A 7,903-nucleotide genomic window follows, 5' to 3' on the forward strand; every position below is an offset into this window, starting at 1 on the left:
TTCAGGGAGACAAAGTTGTTTTGGCAAGAGATTATTGAGAGATGATCATGGTATGGGACATGGATCATTTTATGAAATACATGAGTATTCATTATTTTCTGCTGCGAACGCATATTCTTGATGACTCATGTTATTTGAAGTGTGTTATTTTAAATGACCAGGTGTATTGTATCTTGATGATGAAAGCTGTTTGTTTTTTAAAGCTTTTAGTTTTTGAAAACGTCGATGTGACGCCCTTTTATTTATATGCGTGCTTATTTACTCTGATTATATGTTAAGTATTTTGGGGTAGACAAAGGGGTGTTACATTAGTGGTATCAGAGCCTGGTTGACCAGTGGGTCAATAGTCGTTAGTGTTTTCCAATCCTGTTGTATTTGATTTATGTATCTGACACGATCGATACTGGTTGTCTGGTTGTTCGGGCTGTTCAGGACGATGGTTGCAGGCATGAATGATGATGCCATTGCTGAGGCGCTGAGGATGTTGGCTGACTCCATTAGTCAGATCCCTCAAGCGAATGCAGGTAACCGAAATGGAGATTATGATGAGTTTCGTGCTTTGGGGAGATTCCATAGGAAAAATTCTCCCGTCTTTGAGGGTGAGCATGAACTAGATAAAGCTCAAGCTTGGCTGAAGGCAATTGAGAAGATCTTCAGAGTCATGAACTGTACTAATGCTCAGAAAGTGCAGTTTGGTACTCATATGCTTGAGAAGGAAGCTGAAGATTGGTGGAATAACACTCTTCAGAGGTTTGAAGAAGACAACATTGAGGTTACTTGGGCTCTTTTCCGTGATGTCTTCTTGGAGAACTATTTTCCAGAAGATTGTCGTGGGAAGAAAGAGGTGGAGTTCCTTGAATTGAAGCAAGGAAATGGTACTGTTGCTGAATATGCTGCTAGATTTCAGGAGCTTATCAAGTATTGTCCTCATTACAATATTGCTAATGCTGAGAGATCTAAATGCTTGAAGTTCGTGAATGGCTTGCGACATGATATCAAGAAGGCCATTGGTTACCAACAAATTACTCGTTTTGCGGAGTTGTTAACAAGAGACGGATTTATGATGAGGATAGTAGGGAAAGTGCTTCTATCTACAAGAGTTTGAAGGGGAAGAACCAGGATCGTGGGAAACCGTATGATGACAAGAGGAGACAATTTGGTTTTGGCAAGAGGCCAAGTGGGGGAGGATCTTCTACTCCACTTAAGTGTTTCAAATGTGGCGTTGAAGGTCATCGTGTTGTTGATTGTAGTAAGGATTCAGTGACGTGTTTCAAGTGTGGCAAGAGTGGTCACAAAGCAAACCAGTGTGGAGTTGGTTCGAGTGTGACTTGTTACAATTGTGGTGAGAAAGGTCACATTAGTACCAAATGTGATAATCCGAAGAAGGAGCAAGCGAAGGAAAAGGTGTTTGCATTGTCTGGTGCGGAGGCCACTACCGATGATAGGCTAATCCAAGGTACGTGCTTTATTAATGGTACACCTTTGATTGCCATTATTGATACCGGTGCAATACATTCTTTCATTTCTTTGGATTGTGCTAAGAGATTGAATCTTATATTATCTGATATGCATAGAAGTATGGTTATTGATACACCTGCTATGGGTTCTGTTTCTACTTCCTATGTGTGTCTGAATTGTCCGTTGAGTATCTTTGGTAGGGATTTTGGAATTGATTTAGTTTGTGTTCCTTTAGAGCGACTTGATGTGATTTTGGGTATGAATTGGTTAGAATTTAATCGGGTGTATATCAACTGCTTTGAGAAGACGGTTATTTTCCCTGAGGTTGGTGCTTAGGAAGATTGGTTTGTGTCTGCTAAGCAAGTTGAGGAATCGGTGCAAGGTGGTGCCGAGTTGTTTATGTTGTTGGCAACTTTGGATATTCGTAAGAAGAGGACGATTGAAGAGTTGCCAATAGTTTGTGAGTTTGCGGAGGTATTTCCTGAAGATATAAGTGATTTACCGCCGGAACGTGAGGTTGAGTTTTCTATTGATTTAGTTCCTGGAACTAGTCCTGTATCGATGGCTCCCTATAGGATGTCTGCTTCTGAGTTGAAAGATTTGAAGAGTCAACTTGAAGACTTGCTGGAGAAGAGGTTTATTCGTCCTAGTGTGTCGCCGTGGGGTGCACCTGTTTTGTTGGTCAAGAAGAAAGAAGGTTCTATGAGATTATGTGTTGATTATAGACAACTGAATAAAGTGACGATTAAAAACAAGTATCCACTTCCGAGAATTGACGATCTGATGGATCCGCTGGTTGGAGCTTGTGTGTTTAGCAAAATTGATTTGAGGTCTGGGTATCATCAGATTCGTGTAAAGGCTGAGGATATTCAAAAGACTGCTTTTTGGACAAGGTACGATCACTACGAGTACTCCGTGATGCCTTTTGGCATGACTAATGCACCTGGTGTATTTATGGAGTATATGAATAAAAAATTTCATGATTATCTGGATAAGTTTGTTGTTGTGTTCATCGATGATATATTGATTTATTCTAAGAGTGAAGAGGATCATGCCGAGCATTTGAAGGTTGCGTTATCAGTGTTGAAAGAGAGGAAGTTGTTTGCTAAACTCTCTAAATGTGAGTTTTGGTTGAGTGAAGTAAGTTTTCTTGGACATGTGATTTTGAGTGGTGGTATTTTTGTGGATCCTACGAAGATCGAAGTTGTATCTCAATGGGAAGCTTCTAAGTCTGTTGATAAGATTCGAAGTTTCCTTGATTTGGCTGGTTATTATAGGAAATTCATTGAAGGATTTCTAAGTTGTCCTTACCATTGACACAGTTGACTAGGAAAGGTCAAGCTTTCATTTGGACTTCGCAGTGTGAAGCGAATTTTCAAGAGCTTAAGAGAAGATTGACTACAGCTCCCATTTTGATTTTACCGGATTCGTTAGAACCTTTCGTTGTGTATTGTGATGCTTCTTTGTTGGGTTTGGGAGATATTTTGATGCAAAAAGGGCAAGTGATAGCTTATGCTTCAAGGATACTTAAAGTTCATGAGAGGAGTTATCCGACGCATGATTTAGAGTTGGTCGCCGTTGTGTTTGTGTTGAAGCTTTGGAGACATTATTTGTTTGGATCGAGATTTGATGTGTTTAGTGATCACAAGAGTTTGAAGTACTTGTTCGATAAGAAGGAATTGAATATGAGGCAAAGGAGATGGTTGGAATTCTTGAGAGATTATTATTTTGGTTTGAATTATCATCCTGGAAAGGCGAATCTTGCAGCTGATGCATTGAGTAGGAAGTCATTTCACATGTCTATGTTGATGATTCGAGAGTTTGAATTGTTGGAGCAATTTAGAGATTTGAGTTTGGTTTGTGAAGCGACGCCTTCGTGTGTTAAGCTTGGTATGTTAAAGCTTACGTGTGGAATTCTTGACGAGATTAGAGAAGGTCAGAAGTCAGATTTGAAATTAGTCAATGTTATGACATTGATTAATCAAGACAAAGGTGGTGACTTTTCGATTGATGAGAATGGTATCATGAGGTGTCGTGATCGAGTTTGTGTTACGGATGTTGCGGATTTGAGAAAGAGGATTCTTGAGGAAGGGCATAGAAGTGGTCTGAGTATTCATCCTGGTGCTACTAAAATGTATCAAGACTTGAGGAAGATGTTTTGGTGGCAAGGTATGAAGAAAGATGTAGCGGAATTTGTGTATTCATGTTTGACTGGTCAAAAGTCAAAGATTGAACATCAAAAGCCGTCTGGTTTGATGCAACCGTTATCTATTCCCGAGTGGAAGTGGGATAGTATCTATATGGATTTTGTTTTGGGTTTTCCGAGAACATCGAGTAATTGTGAGGCGATTTGGGTCGTTGTGGACAGGTTGACGAAATGTGCTCATGTTATTCCGATGAGGATGGATTATTCGATGGAGAGACATGCTAAGTTGTACATCGAGAGGATTGTGTGTTTGCATGGTATTCCGTCGAGCATTGTTTCGGATAGAGATCATAGGTTCACTTCGGGATTTTGGGAAGGTTTGCAAAGTGCTTTGGGTACGAAGTTGCGTTTTGAGTTCAACATATCATCCGCAAACTGATGGTCAAACGGAGAGGACTATTCAGTCACTTGAAGATCTTTTGAGGTCTTGTGTTTTGGAACAAGGAGGAAATTGGGATAGTTTCTTGCCTTTGATCGAGTTTACGTATAACAATAGTTTCCATTCGAGTATTGGAATGGCACCTTTTGAGGCTCTTTATGGTAGAAGGTGTAGAACTCCTTAGTGTTGGTACGAATCGGGAGAGAGTGTTGTGGTTGGACCCGAGTTGATTCAAGAGGACTACGGATAAGATTAAGATGATTCAAGAGAAGATGAAGGCATCTCAGAGTCATCAAAAGAGTTATCATGATAAGAGGAGGAAAGCTCTTGAGTTTGAGAAAGATGAGCATGTGTTTCTTCGAGTTACGCCAATAACGGGTGTTGGTAGAGCTTTGAAGTCGCGTAAGTTGACGTCTCGATTCATTGGTCCTTATAAGATTTCTGAGAGGGTAGGTGAAGTGGCATATCGGATTGCATTACCACCATCACTTTCTAATCTTCATGATGTGTTCCATGTGTCTCAATTGAGGAGGTACATTGCGGATCCATCGCATGTTGTTCCATTAGATTATGTTCAAGTGAGGGATAATTTGACGATCGATACATCACCTATGCGAATTGAGGATCGAGAAGTGAAGAAGCTTTGTGGTAAGGAGATTGCTTTGGTGAAAGTGATATGGGGCAGAGCTGCCATTGGTAATATTACTTGGGAACTCGAGGATAAGATGAAGGAATCGTATCCGGAGTTGTTCGTTTGAGGTAAATTTTCGAGGCCGAAAATCTTTTAAGTGGGGGAGAGTTGTAACAACCCAATTTTAGTATTTATTCCTTATATTATTATTATTATATTTTATTTTAATTATTTGGAGTGTTAATTAATTAATTGGTTATTAGGTAGTATAATAATTGATTATATTAATTAATTTGGTGTGTTAATTAATTATTTAGTTGATATGAGATATAATTGAATAATTAATTATATTAATTAACATGGTGTGTATACTGTGTTGGTTTAATTTAATTGAATTAAATAGAGATATTATTATACTAGGTATTATTGGGCCTAATAATTAAATTAGAAGTATCATTCTTTAAGCCCAAATATAATACTATAATAGTAAGAGGTGAGGAGAGTGAGAAATAGGATTCATTTGATCATTTGACGACAACAGAGAAAGAAAAGAGGAAAAGTAAGGAGAAGAGGGGAAGAACAAGAGGGAAGCTAAGGTTTCCAGAAAATTGAAGAGGTAAGGGGGAGAATCCTTATTATTATGGGTTAGTATGATTGGGTCAATGGGTAGAAATATGTTTATGTTGAAATCCCTAAATTTCATGGTTTTTGGAATTGTTAGGTTTTGATGAGTATTCTTGATTTGTGGTTATTTAATTGTGTTGAAACTGCAAATTAACTTTATATACTTAGAGTATTGTATGAGTTATAATTTTCCGAGCGTTTGGCTTTTTACGGAATCAAAATCCGAGGTCCGAAAGGCCTCCAACGATGAAAAACGCAGAAAATTCTGCATTCTGTTTTGGTGTTAACCGGTTAACCAAAAGCGTTAACCGGTTACTTGTTAAAAATCTGCCCAGAAAGTCCATTCTGTTTTGCGTTAATCGGTTACCCAAAAGCGTTAACCGGTTAACACTGTTGAAAATCCGCCAGGAAGTGCATTCTGTTTCGCGTTAACCGGTTACCTGAAAGCGTTAACCAGTTAACACTGTTGAAAAATGAAAAATGGAGACTTTAAAAGTTGTATTCAGTTTGAAATGAAATCTAAGTGTGCGTATTTGATAATTAGCCTATATTGTGAATGATATATTGTTATGAATGTGTATATATACTATTGGTGGATAATTCATAGAGTTGAATTATGGTGATATGTGGAATGTTAAGATGGTAGAGATGATCTTAATTGTATATGTGTTGGTATTTGTACATTCATTCATGGCATGGTCGACTTCATGGTGGAAGCGGTGAAACTGTGGATTCACATGGTAATAGACATTGATCCTTGAATGGAAATAGGCGTAGCAGACGTTGATCCTTAATTGGAAATAGACGTAGTGGCTTTGATCTTGTCCGGATCGGAAGCGTGGCTTGGATTCTAGATATTGAATCGAAAAGCGGTAAAACGTTGGGTTCACATTGCGGTACCACATGCATAGAGTCACATGTCTTGCATTGAGTCACATTAGAGTTATGTGATAATTGAATGTATGCATTAAGGTGATTGTGATGTGTGTATGAGATATGGTAATTGAATTTGGTGATGTTTGGATACATAACTCGGAAAAATATGTGATTATGTGATAATTGTAGTTATGTGTATATTTGGGAATATAGTATTGGATTTTAATATTGTACTCCTTGAGTTTAGATGGATGTTTGAAACATGTGAAATAGATGTTGGTTAATATTATTGACATGGTTATACAAGGTGTGATGAATTCCGTTAATTGTTGATTTAATCATTGTGCCTTATTATATTTCTTCATAATGATTTGAATTCTCACCCTTCTGTTTGAATGTTTCCTTCACATGGGCATCATGCAGATACTCCAGAGTAGTATTGCTGAAGTAAGTGTTAGGCAGCTCACTCGAGATTTAGCCGGAGAGTTTCCGTGTTTTGTTTTAGAGACTAGGTAATGAGTCAATGCTCTGGTCATGTAACACGGGGTAGATTAGTAGTATTGAACTCATATCTTATTTGGATATGTATTACGTTATTACTTGTGAACATGTTAATTGCATTTGCTGTTGAGAGGCCATAGTGCCAAATATTCTAAATATGGTTTTATTTTATCTTGAAGAGATTATTGAGAGATGATCATGGTATGGGACATGGATCATTTTATGAAATACATGAGTATTCATTATTTTCCGCTGCGAACGCATATTCTTGATGACTCATGTTATTTGAAGTGTGTTATTTTAAATGACCAGATGTATTGTATCTTGATGATGAAAGCTGTTGGTTTTTTAAAGCTTTTAGTTTTTGAAAACGTCGATCTGACGCCCTTTTATTTATATATGCATGCTTATTTACTCTGATTATATGTTAAGTATTTTGGGGTAGAAAAAGGGGTTTTACATTAGTGGTATCAGAGCCTGGTTGACCAGTTGGTCAATAGTCGTTAGTGTTTTCCAATCCTGTTGTATTTGATTTGTGTATCTGACACGATCGATACTGGTTGTCTGGTTGTTCGGGCTGTTCAGGACGATGGTTGAAGGCAGGAATGATGATGCCATTGCTGAGGCGCTGAGGATGTTGGCTGACTCCATTGGTCAGATCCCTCAAGCGAATGCTGGTAACCGAAATGGAGATGATGATTAGTTCCGTGCTTTGGGGAGATTCCAGAGGAAAAATCCTCCTGTCTTTGAGGGTGAGCGAGAACCTGATAAAGCTCAAGCTTGGCTGAAGGAAATTGAGAAGATCTTCAGAGTCACGAACTGTACTGATGCTCAGAAAGTGCAGTTTGGTACTCATATGCTTGAGAAGTAAGTTGAAGATTGGTGGAATAACACTCTTCAGAGATTTGAAGAAGACATCATTAAGGTTACTTGGGCTCTTTTCCGTGATGTCTTCTTGGAGAACTACTTTCCAGAAGATTGTCGTAGGAAGAAAGAGGTGGAGTTCCTTGAATTGAAGTAAGGAAACGGTATTGTTGCTGAATATGCTGCTAGATTTCAGGAGCTTATCAAGTATTGTCCTTATTACAATACTGCTAATGATGAGAGATCTAAATGCTTGAAGTTCGTGAATGGCTTGAGACATGATATCAAGAAGGCCATTGGTTACCAACAGATTACTCGTTTTGCGGAGTTGGTTAACAAGAGTCGGATTTATGATGAGGATAGT

At 38.4% G+C, this 7,903-nt stretch overlaps 1 pseudogene; it reads left to right on the plus strand.

The window, feature by feature from the left end:
• The first annotated feature begins 436 nt into the window (after positions 1-436).
• LOC127122697 (uncharacterized) lies at positions 437-2,118 on the plus strand (annotated as a pseudogene).
• The last annotated feature ends 5,785 nt before the right edge of the window (positions 2,119-7,903 follow it).

This window comes from Lathyrus oleraceus, chromosome 2 (assembly GCF_024323335.1).
Source record: "Lathyrus oleraceus cultivar Zhongwan6 chromosome 2, CAAS_Psat_ZW6_1.0, whole genome shotgun sequence".
Taxonomy (NCBI): domain Eukaryota; kingdom Viridiplantae; phylum Streptophyta; class Magnoliopsida; order Fabales; family Fabaceae; genus Lathyrus; species Lathyrus oleraceus.